This window comes from Buteo buteo, chromosome 16, assembly GCF_964188355.1.
Source record: "Buteo buteo chromosome 16, bButBut1.hap1.1, whole genome shotgun sequence".
In the NCBI taxonomy this organism is placed as follows: Eukaryota; Metazoa; Chordata; class Aves; order Accipitriformes; family Accipitridae; genus Buteo; species Buteo buteo.
The window spans coordinates 17,137,441-17,155,279 of record NC_134186.1 but is presented as its reverse complement, the minus strand read 5'-3'; positions in this window follow the sequence as shown (position 1 = coordinate 17,155,279).

The window sequence follows — 17,839 nt, the reverse complement described above, 5'->3', positions numbered from 1 at the left end:
TTCTGGCTGCTAAATGTACAAGTAGACTCTTCTTTTGTGCTTGCCCATGCACTTGTTCAATAAACCTATTTTTCTATAAGGATTAGATCTGCTTGGTTTAATAACTTGTTTTAGAATGTGAGATTTCTAGGTAAGGCTAGCAAAATTTTACAAGTTGTCTTAATGTTCAAGAGAGGCAATGCCACTAATTTCTAGAAAAGTTGAAGGAGAACTTAGAAATTGAAATTATACGCATACGTTCATGTGTACTGGTGTCATCAGGCATACATGCAATCCTGTTAGTAAGGATCCTGAGAAGCAAAGGAATCAGGAAAGGCTCATACAGATTTGTTCAAACAAACTAGAAATGTAATCCTGTTTAAAACTGGGTACTGAACACTTCCAGGTAAGAATTTTGTGTTCTATTCCTTTTTCCTTCTTGCTTTAAACTAGTATATTTAAAACTCGGGTACCTTTAAAATATTTTTATTAATTCAAGACAATATAATGTAGGTGAATTGTAAATTAAGGGACAAAACCAGATTTCTTTACAGTTTTTCTGTTGCAGCACTGCATCTATCTTGTAGTCAGAGGCCTGTTCCAAAAAATTGACATTGATGTTATGAACAGTATTCATGGTTAAGCATTATTACAAGACAGTTTATTAATATTATCTGTGAAAAAATACCTCCTACTGCAAGAAAAAGTCATTGCTTTAGTAGAAAATTCTTCAAGCAAGGACTGTGTGAATGCGCATGCCTTGAAGTCCCCATCTAGCAAAACTCTTAGCTGTAGGCTGAACTCTGAGCACAGAACTAATCCCGCTGAACTCTGTGAACTACTCCCATGGTGAAGTGCTGTAGTAGACAGGTCTAACCCCAGGAAAGAGGGGTTCCCACATTCCCATTAAATACATGGAAGCAGTATGTTTATGTGTGGTTCAGCTCTGAAAGCAACCGGTGAGCTGCTGCGCGGGTCCAGCCCTACCACAGTCACCGACAAATCTCCTGTTGTCGTCAGTGATGCTAGGATTTCTTGTGTTTTCTGGGCACCGTGGAGCATAGGTGTTGAAGTGAGAAGCTGAACAGCAGTGTCTGCTACTGTCCTTCAGCGGCACTACCAACAAAACACAGATCCCAGCTTTTGGGTAAATGCTCCAGACTTGGACCTCCTCGACACCTCTCTGGTGGTTATAGTGACTTGCTGGAGGCAGGCAATGGCTCGGGTGTTGCTGAAAATCTGGCTTGGCTTAGTCTTCAGTCCAATTGCCCAAGAAAGGAAGGGCTCAGCCACCTTTTGTAAACTGAGACTGACGCTTAGAAAAACATAAAGACTCAGCTTTTAGAGCGTGTAAGCTGTGCACACAAAAGTTGCAAATGCTGGCTGCACAGCAAGCCAACTTCTACCGAAAAATCTTTCTAAGGCGTAGCATCCCTTACTGACATTTCATTGTCTGCAGGGCGGGTACTTCAGGAACTAACTCTTTATTTTCCTCTTGAAAAGCAGCGTAACAGCACAGAAGAGGGCATGCAACACAGCAACCTGTGTGACCCATCGTCTGGCAGACTTTCTGAGCAGGTCAGGAGCAGTGGGCAAGAACAACTTCGTACCAACCAACGTGGGATCCAAGGCCTTTGGCAGGCGAAGAAGAAGCGTTCAAATATAAAAAGCTTGAATGATAATGTGAATATGGTAAATACATTGCGATAAACTGAATCTGTAATGCAGGCAACCTGTGGCATTATCAGAATTTTAGTTTGGCTGGATGAGTAACAGACCTACAGTGGTAATCTCTGAGAAAGCAGAGCAAGTAACAGTATAAAAAAAGATGTTACAAATATACCAGTAGCACATTTGGACTGTGAAGAAGAGCTTTTCTAGATGTTCTGCTTAGTTAATGCACTGCGATGCTAGTCATCTAAATGCAACAGTTTGGTTGGAACTATTTGCTTATGTTACCATAATGCTTCATTATCAACATATCGGTAACTCTGGGTTCGTTTCTTTCAGATTGCCATGAAACTGAAAGTTCAACTTCAATTTCTAACGAAAGCAACTCTTCTCCATAAATCAAGACAGCCAAAAAGAAGATTAATTTTGCATCCTAATATTGAAAATGTCTTATTTAATACAAATGAAAACACTTCTGTTATGTATAGTACAAGAGAATCTAGTTATTAAAGTTAAATTATTGTATATTCTTTTTATATGCAACTCTATTTCAAATAAAATGTGACAGCATCTATTATTTATTTATCTTCCAGCTTATATGTGATCTATGCTACTTAATCCTGGCACTCCTGCCAAAACCTGGGGATTATACTAAACAGCTGCCTGGCAAGGCATATGTGTATTATACGGTGTGCTGTGCCTTGATGTAAAACACTTAACTAACCTGATTGTACAGTATGTTTAAAAAAAACCCCCAAACACTTCAATATTGTATCATTTGTGAATTTACGCAAAATTAAAAAAAAAGTATTTTAGATACACTTGGATTGAGAAACTGATTTTTCATTTGAACACACTTAACGAAACATTTGGCACTAACCCAACATCATTGCAGATCAGATGGCCCATTGATCTGCTACAGCTTTATTAACGATAAATACTAGGATTTGAGTCAAAAGTTCAGAACAGAAAGAATAGCTGCCTTTATATATAGTCATAAAGCAGGAGCTCAAAAAGGCACCACTTAGTGAGACTTCTGCTAGAAAAGTAAAAAGAAGCCACAGTTAGATTTAATAAAGCCATAGACACAAACTTCATCATCTGTGGGTTAAGACTAAATGTTTTTATACAGGATGTAGTTCAGATGAAATGGCCTAACATGCTTTGTAGATTTTTGTCTAAGGTCGAAAAAGTGAATTAGAAAGGGAGAGAAAAAGGAGCTACGGAAATGTACATTTCTTTTAAGTAATCCTGAAACAAAGTCTATTTAGGGATCAGGGATAAATAATTAGAGTGAGTGGAGAAGAGGGTAGCTGGAAGAAATCCATGGACTTCTAAGTGATGCTGCCAACTTCCTTCTCAAAGCTGCTGCTGTTTCAGTTTAGTCGCTGAGTCAGATATTTGTTTAGATTTGTTTTGTGCTCCACAGCTGGACTCTAAGATCTGCTTCAGCAGTTCAGATGAAGATCACCTCGTCAAGCAAAGTAGAGGTTAAGGCTCTCATGATATCTCTGTCTGTCTCTGCTGCAGGTGTAATAACAAAAAGAGAAGCATGGTCAACCAGCTGTAGACATAGCCAGTAAGGCTGTCCAGGGACGACGCTTCTATACCATGCTTATTCGTGGCTATGGTTTTACTCCTTGGGGAACATTTCAGCCCTGGTAAGTCAGCGTATAAAGCAGACCTTGTAGAAAATGTAAACCATTTAGAGGGAAAAGTTCCAGTGCCTAAAAGGGCAAAGGAGGGATGTTCAGACTTGGCTTGCAAATCTGGTGCCCAGAGATAGTCTAGTGCTTTTTTTCCATTTTCCTCTGAAGTATCGGAGATTGGCCACAACTGGGTGTACTATGCCCGTATGGTGAGCCACTGTCCAGGTTTCGTATGAGGATCTGGTTAGGTTAGACCCAGCTGCCCATTTTGGAGCCTGGAAGCATTCTTCACCAGGTTTCAGGTATTCTTCCCCATTTTCCTTTCCACAAAGTGGGGGTTATATGCCAAGATCACCTGGCTACCTCAGTAACACCTTTCCTTGTGGCTGCAGAGCCTCTGGGCACAGGTGACAGGTTGCCTCTTTTTTTTCCCTACTACAGCACCCAACAGCTTAATCTTCTCCAAGATAAAATGCCTAAGCACAGTTATTGGGATGAATACACGTAATTTAATAATTCATATTCGACAAGAAGCCAGGAAACATTCATGGGCCCCTTCTGGCTTTGAAGTCTGAATGCTCAGACAGTTTGTTTTTTCCATTTACAGCCATTCTCTGTTGAGAGACATGCGAGGCTGCTTCCCGTAATTGTATGACAGCTGTAGTGTCCATCCCCTCTAAAAACTATCAGTTCTTCTTTTCAGTTTGACAAAGTTATGCATTTTTTTCTGTCTGCCTAAGGGATTTCCTCAGACTAATATTCTACACCAAATCACACACCTAACATGTAAACCAGATTCTAGTAACCTTGGTGCTGGTTTTTACATTATCCTGGTTGGAGGAAAGTTGAGTGAAACTTTTGATACGTGTTTTTTGTTTTGCTTGGTTTTTTTGGTTGTTTTTTTTGTTTTTTGTTTTTTTTTTCCTTAGGAAGAAATAGTTACTTTCATATCTCAAGATGTATTCCTGTTGTATCTTCTGTCTCTTTTCTCATTAAGATCTCTATCTGCACAGCAATGCAATACACTCACCAAATAAATATGCCTGTAAAGGGCAGGAGGCCATAGCTCTATGAAAGCAAGGGTGAATAGGTAAAAAGGTGAGGACCCTTACATCCTTTTCCATAATGTGAAGAGATAGAAACCCTTCATGACAAAACACAGTTGCTCAGAACTTTAGGAGAAGCAGATTATTATTGAAACAAGACAAAACTAGAGGTATAAACACTAATATTTTAATTTTTTTAATTTTAAGGCAGTGAACATGGTAGAAGGAATATCAGAGCCACTAGAAGCTCGTCAACTGCTTTGACTGACTTTGTGAACAAGTGGAAGAAATTGCTTCCATTTTTCAAAAGTGCTGTTCTTGATAGTATTACCCAAACTTGTCAGGTCTTAAATAAACCCCAAAGTTCTACCCCAGGAGAAAATCTATTTTGGAATTAGCATTTAATAAGGGAAAGTATGGCTTCTAATGTACTTACCTTTCCATTTTAATTACATTGCCATTCTAAGCATGCTGAAAGCTGGCAGAAAATACAATGTTGGTGCAGTATGTGCGAGTGGTATCAAACCCAAGTTACTTAGTATTCAGTCAGCCAAGACAATACAGATCAGTCATGCACGAGTGTTTGTATTCTTGTTTACAATGGCAATATCACGATGCCTATAGTTTGGTTCTGATGTTTCCAGATGCTTGCCAGTGTGTGTTTTCTTTAACAAATAGGTTGTTTTTTGAAGCTGTGTGCAAACGAAGGCTTTGGGGGTGTACTCTGCAAGTCAAGGCAAAGAGGGAAGAAATTTCTGAGAAAGAAATATCCGAGGATAACTTATGACTGTTTCCATGCCATTATAGATTTTGGGGGGCTTTAATTTTGCAGATTATTTTCTAGCGGTCTGGTTTTCCAGTACAAATATGGACACGAGCACCATGTGGGCCCAGGGAAGGTTATGAATTTTGCCCAGTCCTCTGCTCTGAGCTGATGGCAAGTAAAAAAGCACCATCTTGTGGCCAGTGAATAAGCACAGCGAAGGCATAGGGGGGTCCCCTCTCGGTGAGGTATTTACCTACCTGCTCCTGCTTTTGTCTCAGCTTCCAGCTGGACATGGGGTGGGTGAGCAGGGACACCCATTTGGGCTGGTGCCATGAGGCAAACTCACCTGCTCGCCTCCTGGAGTGGGCTGCAGGGATGGGGACTTGCAGGAGGGTGGTGGGGGCTCCTCGGGGTGTCACTGGCCCCCAGGGCCACTGTGCAGGGCTGTGGCACCCCACGGGCTATCAGGCAGGTGTGCGCCAGCTGCTGTGGGGACCAGGTGATGGATAACGGAGGAGCTAATACCAACACGTGTCCCCATGGCCCTTTGCAGCTGCCAAAAGAGAGATGCGGGAGCTGTTTGGGTGTGCGCTTTTTGCCACGGGGCAGGTGGGCTCCTGCTCCTAGATCCGACTGAGTCTTTGGTTCAGGATCATGCACCAGGACATCGCTGCATGTATTGATAGAACATCATTTTGAAATAACCCAAGTGGACTTTCACTGTGGCTCTTTCCAGATATTTAGATCCCTTTTTTCTCCTTCTGTTAGTGGAATTTAATTCATCTTCCTGAAAGCTTCCATCATCTGCAGCGTGAGAAAGGAGCAGAGCTAATGCTATTGCTTCTGACACCGAACACTGCCAAAAGCAACTTATAGCAGGCAGTTGTAAATTTTGGTATTGGTTATCTAATCCAGCATTGTCATGTCTAATTAGCAGATTGAACATCTCTACAAGGTGAAGAGTTTAAAATGTGCTGGAGAATTTCCATCTGTGCATTTTTCTAGACTGAACTATTTCAGAACAGAATACCTGTTAGAGACGAACCGGGCATTTCAAGCCTGATTTCACCCGTATTGAGCAGTGGCAACTTCCTTCCAAGCTGGTCGTGCTCACTGCTTCTGACAATCAGGTAAAGCCTGCCCTGGCTGCTGGAAGGGGTCCACATGGTGCATACATCTGCTGCCTCTTTACTATTCTAAAAGGCACCACATCCTTCCCCTGTTCTGCACAGTATTGTCCTCCACTTTGGATGCTCCTTATGCCTTTTAAAGTTGTTCTCTTCTGCAGAAAATGTCCAAGGAGTATTAGTACCTTCTTTTTTTTTCCAGGGAGTAAATAATTCCCATTTCTTAATTATGCCAAACATTGCCATACCTTCTCTAGGAGATTTCCGATCCATCCTTGGAGTAATAAGAATCATCGCAACATTTTCTCTTTTCTTTCTCTTCTTGGCTTTATCACAATTCTTGTTTGCACCAATTACTCTTTTGGCTGGGGCTGAGGTGTGATCCCAGCTAACCGGCTAGTGTCACCTTCACAAAAGCAAATGTTGCCTTTAAAAGTCTGAATGTGTACCTCTGGGCAGGCTTTTTTTTCCACCTAATGTGTGAGAAAATACTCATAGGTCCCACTTGGTACTTCGTGACTCTCATATTTGCTGTCCACAAAAGATTATTACACTCTTGCTGGTTTGGCTTTTCTAGTTACTTCTGGTGTTGTGTCACATTTCTTCTTCTTTTCAATGGCTTTTCCTAATAGCATCTTGTCACATTGGCACACGAGGCAACTTGACATTGTATTCATCTATTCAGTGTCCAAGAAGTACAGTGTATATCGTATATGCAAGAAATCAATTTGATTTTCCAGTTGCTCTTTGAGAGTCTGCAAGCCAGTCTTCTCCGAGGAGACTACATGGCAAGGAGTGCGGTCTTCTGCAGGTGACGGTCATATAGGGTAGACGTAGGTGTAACGGTCCTGAGTAACCCCTACCAAGGTTGTCTTGAGTAACTGTTCCCAAGACTGCCAGCAAACATAAGCGCTTGAAACGCCAGGAGCTACGCTTTATAAAGGAAATTGCCTCGGGATGAAGCAAAGGAGAGGAAGCAATGAAGGCTTTAAACACTAAACGATTTGTGTGATTACGAAGTGCTGGATGCAGTACGGAGCGGTGTTTGTCAGCTGCCTGCCAGACACCCCAGGCATTTCCCTGAGAGGCCGCAGTTCCCATTAGAGCATAGGAAGGTGGCGAGTACGGTCAGATTCGTGGGTCTGGTGCGTTGCCTTGGTGTTTTGTCTCCTTCAGCGCTAGCCAAGTGTTGCTGGTGATCTCCTCCACAGCCGGGTCAGAAAGGCTGGACGTCCCCGGTGCTAGGGGCTGGCACGTCGGTTTAGGGCAGGTTGCTCTAGGTGCCACGAGGGCAGGCTGTACCCCAGCCCCCCACGGCCAAGGGAGGGCCATCGGTGCCTGCTGCTCCTCCGGGCTGGAGGCCCAGCCTCGCCCCATGGCCGAGGTGTTTCCTCTCGGCCGCCGGGAGAGAGGGCTGTAAAGGCCGCTCCGTACTGCGGGGCCTGGCGTCTCCTGAGGTGCCAGCGCTGTCATGGCGGGAGGAGGAGCGCAGCTCCGTGCTGTTTAGCTGCCTCTCACCAGCTCCCGTCCCCCCGCGGCAGCCATGGCCCAGGGCACTGGGCACGCTGGAGGGTGCCTCCTCTTCCTCCTCCTCCTCCTCCTCCTCCTCCTCCTCCTCCTCCTTCTCCTCCTCCTCCTCCTCCTCCTCCTCCTCCTCCTTCTCTCCCAGGGCTGATGGAAACAGCCCATGGACCCCGACTGTCCCCATCCTGGCAGGTCCCACTGACTGTATTTGTTGCACCACCAGCTGTCTTTGCCATGGTCATAAGGAACACGTCTCTTGCTGCTTAGAAAACTAGATATTTTGCCTACTTTCTGTTTGCTCCCTCTCAGGCCATTTCTGCTCCATGAAAGAACTTCATCCTGTGGCTGTTTGGAGTCTTTATAGCTTCTTCGTAGCTTTGAAAACACTTTGACAGTCCAAATTAATTATGTCAGCCACGTTATTTTGCCCGTTATTCTACTGACATGCTTGAAAGACTGTTACAGGTCTCCACTGGCTCTTGTGGAGGGAGCCAATTATTCTAATTAGCGTATGTTCCTAAAATAGTTACATAGATAGTTTATAATTCCATTTTTAGCTCATGATATAACCATGTTTTTATATTGAACAACATCACCGTTATTATTACTAGTGGCTAGGAATGGCCTGTTACCACAAATGAATCCCAAGCAAGTGTACCGTGGGGAAGGACGACAGTACCAGTGTGGTGACTTTCATGTGGACCGGCGCATTTTATCTATGGAAGAGTCTCGGTAGCTTAAAGGTGCTTTTCAGCATGTCAGTCCTCCTACAGAGGCTTAAGAAGACAATGCTGCTGGTGACATTTTTGAGTGTGTGTATATTTTCCAAGCAGGTTTTTACTCTTAGTTAGCGCAGTCCTTTCCTCCTAGGCTGGAAAATTCTTCTTTATCATTCTATAGTTAAAGATACTATATAAGTGTTAAATTAGTTATTAAAATGAATATTGATTTGTGTTCTGAATGTAACAGAAGAAGAGAATTAAGTGGAAAAAGGAAATAGATCTGACCTTCAAATGCTGGAGTTGCAGAGTTTGAATTAAAACTGTCTTAGTTTTCATTTAAAAGACTTAAAGATAAGCAGATCAGAGACCAAGCCATTTGAAATATTTTAAGTATATTGACAGTGGAGTCAAAGAATTTTTCATAAACTTTATGCATTGGCTATTTCTAGTTCAAGCATATTCCTGGGAAGATTACACACTTCAATGTAAAAAGTTTTGTTTGCTTTATGTGAAGCTGCCTTTTGCTTCTCTTTCCTAACTCAGGTTCTCAGAAGAGACAAAATGTATTGTACATTTTTTCCACTAGACAGTGGCAGAGCTATGTGTTATCTTGCTCCTTGGGTGTCGAAGCACTGGCTTTATAACTGTGTATTTTAAAACCACATGTATTTAGTATTTAACTAACTGAAACATCTTTGTCACTGAAGCTCTTGATATTTCAGTCAGTCCAGTGACTTTTCAGAAAGATGATGGAATACCACCTTATAATATCAGCATCTATAGCTGCAGCACTGGTAACTAAAAGCCTTGGCACTGTGTCCTGTCTCTTGGTAGCACAGGTTGCCAGCGTCCCACTCACAGAAAGAAGAACAGCCCAGATAGTCTCAGGATCCCCGAGACTTTTCTCTCACTGTAGTCACCAGTATTTCCCCTCACCAAAAGTTTTATTGCTTATCTGGCTATTCCTTGCAACATTTGCAGAAGCTATGCTTTATAGGCTGCCACTGGTGCCACTCTAATGATATGGCAGGTGGGATTTGAGGTAAAGCCCCCACTTTTACAAATGTTAGTAATTTGGCAGGTGAAAAGCACTCCTAGTTCAGGAGCTCTTGGTGGTATGTCAAGATAAAAGTTAACCTGAGTTGTTTCTCACAGCCAGCCAGCTTTAGCTGTCATGGCCCATCAGCCCTCCTAAACTGTGCAAGAAACCCCCTTTCTCCTGCAGGCTGCAGGATCTCTAGCTATGGACACCAGGCTTATCTTTTTTTTACGGGCACATTTCCCCCCTGCCAGGTTTTACTCACTAATCAGAAATTCAACCTGATGGGGCTTCACAAAGTACAACTGCCAGCATACTGACTAGAAAAGAAAGGTGCTTTTTGCTGTATAACATTTAATGACCTTATTTAACTTTGTAATTAAGTCAGACTAAGAAGTAATATCCCATATGTCTCACAACTCACTTTTTTTCCTCAAGATCAGTATATCCAATTCCTGGAATTCAGGTGGCATTTCTCAGGTGAGCTGAAGCTTCCTTTACATCACTCATGGAGGACCCTAAATCGATATAAATATAATGTGTACCTATAGGGCCTATTTATATTGCCACAGAAGTATGAAGTGCCTTTAATGTAAATGAGGATCTAGACTAACATTTTCATGTCTTTGTTTCAGTCTCAGGTAAAAATTATATCTGGGAAGAAGAGAGGGGAAGGCATTTCACTTTCCGTCTTAGCAAGTTTTTAGTGACTGCTTAGAAATTAAAACTACGTAAATGTGGTCGAGAGAGTGATTGGTAAATACATCTTCTAAAAGCTAGAGGGCATAAGAGACACAGAAAGTCTCCGGTATAACTCGGTTATCAAGAGGTCTGAGTGAGTCATTTAGAGTAACTTTCTGTTGCTTTCACATGAAATGGCACTTGTTGCTCAAGTTCAAACTGCTTTTCTTCTCTTTCTGAAAAGTAGTGACTGAAAAGCACAAACATCTTCCGGGATTTTTATCAGTTTTGCAGATAGTCTAAAGGAAAATCTATTATTTGTAGAGCTATTGATCTAAATTAAGATGTTAATATATGCTTCTCATTTTTAATCCAGAATAGTTTAGTATTAAGTTTATGTTCTGCAAGAGCTCCTATTATTAACTATTAAAATAGAGAGCTACTAATAATTCTTTTAATGGAAAAAGTGAAAGGTGTGTTCATGGGCATAAGAGCATTGCTATCAAGTGGAATAACCGTAGACTTCAGAGTTTCACTTGTCTAGCCAGTCTGGTCAAAATATTTTGTAACTTTTCTTTGCCCCTACACAGTATTTCTGTGATAGTGAAATCCTGCTGTGTTTTATGTTACGGTCCATGTGTTTACTAGTATAATACCTGTGTGAGAGGGATACTGGCAGACTTTGCGGTATAGACCAAGTCTTATTTTGTTTGCATTTTGAGAATAGAGTTCACAGGGCTTACCCTAAATGTGTGAGAGGAACAGAGCATCCTGAGCTGCTCTTTGGAAGACCTTCCCAAATTCCAGTGTGTTTTGTTTTCATTTCAAAGTAATTCGATGAGAGAACCGAACTTTGCCACAGTCTGTAAAGGAGACAAGATGTACGTATCCATTTGTTCATGCTGAGTTTCTCAGGTCAGTTGACTTTCTCTCTCAAACAGAAAATCAAAGGTACCGCGAGTCTGTAGGGCTCCAGCATCAAAGAAAAGATTCCCTCCAGCCCTTGGGAACTGCTACATTTTCTACAGGTTTTATGCCTGAAGCCAGATGGGTGCTGAACCATGGGATGATATTCCAGTAAACAAAACAGGACTGGTGGAGTAATGAAATGCCTCTGAATTATTCATTGGGTCCTGAAAGAGGCAGAGAGAGTTACTATAAACCCCCCTGAGGAGGAGAGCAGCGTACGGCACAGCCCTGCCCGTGCGGTACACCTGGCCTCTTTTCCCAGGTAGGCATCTGCAGAAATGAATACCTTGTATAAATGAATTGGAACAACCGTGTTTGGCAGCTGTCCATTACTCATCTAGAAATAGTCCCTCTAATTCCAAAAAAACAGTTAAGTGCATGCTCCAGTGCCATGGACATAAAATTAAAAGTACGTTCAAGTGCTTTGCTGAAAAGCAATGGACTTCTACACATCTTTAAAGAGAAGCACATCTTCAGGCTTGCTGGCTCAAATCTGATGATGCCTCCTAATAGATGTGACAGATAAATGCAGGAACACAGAATACATCAACACAGAGCTGGTTCCAAAAACCGGTGTGTATCAATAATGTAATTTTAGCCCATGAAGCATTTTCCCAGCTGGCATTTGGAAGTTGAGGAACTGTACAGCCTCATCAAAAAGGTAGGTATCTCGAGGTACGGTTGTCCTACTGCTGTCACGGTTTATTAATGGTCAGTGATGTGTTAATGTGCTGAGTGGAGAAGTTAAAGGAGGATGTCCAGCACAGGCAGAGAAGCTGGGGTGGAGAAAGTTATAATCGTGAGGCCAGCTGTGTCTATAAAACTGAAGTCACCTTTCAAATAAAAAATATGTGGAGGTTTATTTTTGAACGGTGCTGGAAGGGAGTTTCTGCTGAAGCCTACTGATAGTGGTGGTGAGTGAATCAGTGTTTCAATCTACAGCCCTGGAGGAAAGATTACGGGGCAGGGGAAGAAACCCCTGTATAGAATTAATTTGAAATCAAACTCTCCCATCTTCCTGAAAGAAAATTTCTTCTTTGAAACCCCATTACAAACTTCAGTGGAAGCAATAAAACATTCAAAATTGCTGCATAATATTCTGATTGCTGGTATCCCCTCATGGCAGAGAAGCACTGGTAGGGACAATCATGCTGTCATTTCAGATTTGTGCTGGGCTTGAATGTGGTAGTGATGAGTGCTGGAAGAAAATCCAAGAGCAAAATAGTGGGTGATACCACAGGGTTTGAGAAACACGCGGTGCCATGAGAGCTGAGAAGTTATAAACTACTGTTCATTGAGTGCCATCTTTACTGTGTACGCAATGAGGCAGAACCCTGTAGACAAAATAGAATATAAGTATATAAGTCAGAGCAGCATTTTGAATTGTGTAATAATGAGTCAAGGAAAAGCTGGAGTACTCTCAAGCTTCCCTGCATGTGACTTTTTATCTTAAATAATAGCTTTTTAGCACTGTATTAATATAAAATTCAAGTATATAGTAATATGCAGATTAATTTCACTCAGCTGATATCCCATTTTAGATGTCTGGCTTCCTTCTTATGGTGGTTACTGCTAAGAGCAGTTGTACTACTCAAAATTCCCCGAGAACAAGGTATAGATATTGCTTCACCATCAAGTGTCACAGAATATTTGATTTTTTAATCCTCCAATGTTTTTAAAAAATATCACTTACATTTTATTACAATGTTTTTCCTCTTCATTAAAGGGAAAGTAAAACTTATTAGGATGCCTTGCAATCCTAGAGTAAAGTTTAGAAAAATAATCTGATACTTTGTTGTAAGAAGCCAAAGGGTTATTTGCTTTGCTACTGGATATCTAAGCATATGGCTACCAGAGTATGTGACTCTTTGCTTAAAGGCATTTTTCTTCCAGATATTAATTTGCAGAAGACTGGTACATGGTTAGTCCTAAAAATGCAGGTTTTGACTGAATACATTATTAACTTCATGCGGTAGAAGACTGCTGTCTTTGCATTTTCTATAGGAGAGGCACATACCACCTTTGCTAGCTCTGTTTGGTGAGACCATGTTGCTAGGCAGAGACATGGAAAAGTTCTAGTGTTGTTTCTTTGAAATTATAGATATTTATATCTTGCTACTGTCACAGGCCTCCTCCCTCCTGCCTGATGACTGGACCTATCTACAGTCCTGGGGTTTGGTACTTTATTCTCCTAGCTTCACTTCTAAAAGATCATAATTTATAGGGAGCTTCACTGGGAAACCATTTATTCTAAAATGTTATGTACTTGTGACTTCTCCTGCATGACAGGCTTGTAATTTTTGACTTGATTTTTTGTGATATCTTTGTCTATAGAGCTGAAATAGGATGATGGTTAGTTACTGCTTCTCTGAACTTTTGACACTTGCTGGCTGTTTTCTGTGTGTTATTCCCTATCCAGTCCAGATGTTTCTGCACATGAGCCACCCAGCCATTCAGCTTGTTTTTTTGGATGGCAAGGCCTTAATTTTGTCTTCTGATGGAAAACATCTGAATGTGGGCACTACCCGGTTTTTGTGGAAGGACTCCAGTGGCTCTGGCATTTTTGCATGATTGGATGTGGTTACTGAGAGCCACGATGTTCAACTGCTGCATTAAAACTGACCTTGGTAGAGGTTATGTAGCGTTTTTCCAGGCTGCTTTGGGTGCACTGTTAGGTGTTCCCAAGGGACTGTAACTTAAACTGGTGGAAATCCCACACGAATGGCCCTTGAGATTACTGGCACTCCTCTCAGCTTGACTGATGCTGCCTGCAGCCTGCGCTCCCAAGGGGCTTTGATGTTTTAAGCCCAAATTTGGATCCATTCCTCCCTTGAGACATACGTTGAGAGGGTTATACTCTGCTTAAGTCTGACTGGTAACATTTCCAAAAAAGAAGATGTTAAAAACTGGTTGCTCACTCCTCAGGCCAGGTTTCCAAACAAGCTCTGCACCCAGCAGGTCTTACTAGGGTGAGGGAGCCAGGCTGAGTGCTGCGACCGTAAGCAAGACAAAATGGGAAGATTTTTCAGCAAAGCTGACTTTGGGCTATCCCGGCAAACCCCTTGTTAAACTCTTTGTTTTGGGCCACAGCGCTTGTACGGGTGGGAAGAGCACGCAGAGACCTGGCCTTCTCCTCAGGGCTGTTGGGGTAGGTCAGGCTGTCTGAGAAATGAAAAGCTGCGTTTCCTCTAACAGCGGTGGCTTTCTCCAGTGCTTGTACAACACATTTTACATTATTAAATTGCTGGAAAAAAATACATGAAGAAGGCAGAGAAGGCGGCGGAAAAGGAGAAAGGAAGCACATGTTTTCTAGTCAGAAGATTAAGAGCAAACTGAAGTGGCAGTCGTGCAAGGACTTTGGTGTGTGCCTTACCGCAGGCACTGCCAATAGTCCCATTACTGGGGGGGCAAGACTAAGCAGGGATTGAGAATGCACATAAGTGAGAATATATAAAAAGTAAAATAGGAAGAGATCAACTGGAAAGGGCTAAAATGCAAGCCTTAAATTCAAAGAGGGAAGATTATTCTGCTTCTTCCCCCTTCCAAGTTTTTGTGAGGCCAGTTCTGACTATAAGCTGTACGGAGCAAGGAATGTGTCCTAATCTTAAGAGAATTTGGGATGCTATTTAATTTGCATTGGATGAAATGAGAAAGAAAGGAAATCCAGGCTCAGCAGAAAGGCTGGTTTTTGTTGTGTGAATGCAGCTGCAGGACGCAACCACATCCGGTAGCCAGGAAGAAAAAAAAGCGTGTTGGTGGTACCATTAGGAGTGCTAAGGAGCGCTGGTATCGGTGCCAGTGCATACTGACCAGTCTGAGCGCTTACAATGAGAACAATTAATACTAGATTCCTGAGAAGGTGGTGGAATTTGCCAAGCATCCAAAAAACAACCAGACCATTTTCAGGTCCTGATTATTTCCTAATGAACTGCTTGACCCCAAGGGCCTATAGCAGCCATGAAAGTCTGCCTTTGCAAAGGCTCTTAGAATAGTTCCATTCAAATACAGACATAATTACACCTCTCCTCACAATATTACATTTCAAATATCCTCCCAGTAATCAGAATCACTGCAGTATGTGAGGAGTGAAGAGCTCCTTTATCCTTACAGCAGAAAGCATCTGAACTGTTACGAGCTAAAGAAGGTTTATAATGGGAAAGGCTAATAGAAAAGGCTTTGAGGCATCATCACAGTCACAAAAAAGGCATGAGCAAATCTGCGTCTGAGAGCGAGTGACAATGCCGTCCCTTTACTAGAAAATACTCCGATGGAGAGTGAGTGAGAGAGAACAAGGATCCCCTGCATCCCCCGCAGAAAATCATAGCTACGGAAAAGTTGTTGTATGTTTCAGTTTGTTCCCATAGTTTTAATCTTCTAACTTGCTCTAATTATTCCTATTCTACGCTGATTTATGTTTGGCAACTTTACATTAAAAAAAAGTTCTCACTCACAGAACAATGCTCATGCTTGCAGGCAGGACGAGGGGAATACCACATGTTCAGATGAAATGTGAACCAGTCATTTGGCCAATTTTTCCATGAAAATATCTCTGCTACTGGCTATGCCCAGTGATTTTTCCTTATTTGCAGTGGGCCCTCGGTTTTCTGTCTCCCCTTGAAGAGCAGAAAAGTTGACCTCATAAGGGATTTCTTCCAGTTTGTTTCCCAGGGGTTTTTTTGGTACTAATACATAATTTATTTAACAACTGCATGTTTTTCACATGAGCAGTATGTAACATGGTAGTAAGCCTGTAACCAGCTGTACTGTGTTATGCCACAACATTCAGAGCTCTGCTTTCCAGAATGGAGTATGAGTTTTTGTCAGTCATACTCGGTATCCTCACATTGGGCTGGTCACTCCACAGATAGGAGTAGGACACGTCTGACAGCTATGTAACTAGGAAAGTCTGTAATATCCCAGCATCTCATAGATACTAAGGTCCTACAAGTTTTATCAAAATCAGCATCCAGGTAGTTTCCTACTAAGGAAAAGGTGAGGAATTAGCTGGTCTCTTTTACAGAAACTGCAAGTCATTGTGGTCTGGAGATGAGCTCGAGGGGTCTGTCAGAAGAAGGCAGGGGAGCCATAACGGGTGTAATATGGGACATGGTAAGGAACTGAGATTAGGAAGTCTAATAAACAACATGGAAATCTATAGTACAACAACCTTTGCTAGTTCTGCTGCTTGTACAGAGATGCGGACTTTGCAGATTTTCTTCGATGGGTATGGGTGTGCATTCACAGCACAGAGGTGGGTCATCTGGGGAGGTGACCACTTTTTCAAATAGAAAGCAACTGGTAGTGGTGATTTGATCATGTGACAGAAAGTGAGAGCACGGAAAAACCACGTAACTGAGCTAGAATTGGAGCCTGAAGTTATAGCCAGCTGGCTCCAAAGGCATTGCTTTGCATTGCAGAAGGTGACTGATGTGCCTGTTGTGACCTACACGCAAAGAAAGATACACAAGCAGCGAGTAAATCATATGTAAAATGGAGGAAGAATTACTAATGAGCGAGCTATACACTCATGAGTGTTACTGCAAGAAGCTTTACTGAAACAGCCTGCAAAGTTTGAGGACTGTAATCATGCATAGAAACAAACTGAGCTGGTTTGACTGAAAGCCTGTAATTTACTAGATTAACAGTTTGCAGAGATATGGTTTAGTACTAAGTGAGGGTTGCTAACTGAAAAAAGAAAAATATTGTTCAATAAATATTGATTTGTCTAATTATATGCAGGATTTATTTAAAGCAGAGACTAGATTGCTTTAAAAAAAATGTAGTGGGTGTGTCTGTCTGAGTGCATTTACTGTTGGAAGCATGGATTCCCACATGCAGTATCATTTGGTTGTTTTTAAAACGTGTAAGAGGGAATGTGTTTCTTGATACTAAATCGTCTTATCTTTGACAAAGTACAGGTGATCCCAGGTTATGTCTATGGCGCTATCAAAGTAGCATTTGATATAATGAGGGAAATTTTATATGCCCCATGGTCATTAGTATTTCTGAGGAGAATAACAAGAATGGGCCAAATGACGAGGACTTTGTCTGATGGTTACTGTGTGGAAAGGGCTCTGGATCTGCATGGCATAGTGGGTGAGCTGGAGCAGTAGCTCTGTGGAAGCCATCCAAGGGTCTTTTCCTGGTCCCACTTGGTCTCCACGAGTCGTGGGGACTGTGGGAATTTAGGTTCTTATGAACCCCCTAATGAAGAGTGGCAGATGACAAACTCCTGCTGGAATTTTTTTCCCAGTTTTCATTAACATCTATATAGATATTATTTTAATTAAAATAATCTTGACAGCACCTATGAAAAAGCTGTGGGGGTTGCAACAGCAATTAAATGTGTTGTCAAAAATGATAAGCAGCCTGGTATCACAGGAAGGAAATTAACACTCCGACCAATAATGGAAGAGTAATCTTAATCCAGAGCTTTTTGCCTCTCAGGAACTCCTTAAAATGGATGAATTTTGGAGACCAGGCAATTTTAGAACAAGACAGTTAAGCAATAGGTGCCATAAAGTATCTCCATTTTAAAAGTCAGTGTTGTACTGGTGTAATAGTGGCCCATAGCCAGCCAGCAAGAAAAGTGATGTTAATTAGACATGAATAATTGTGTATGTGGAAACCCTTGACTATTTTCCTAAATTTTGGGTATCAGAAAGA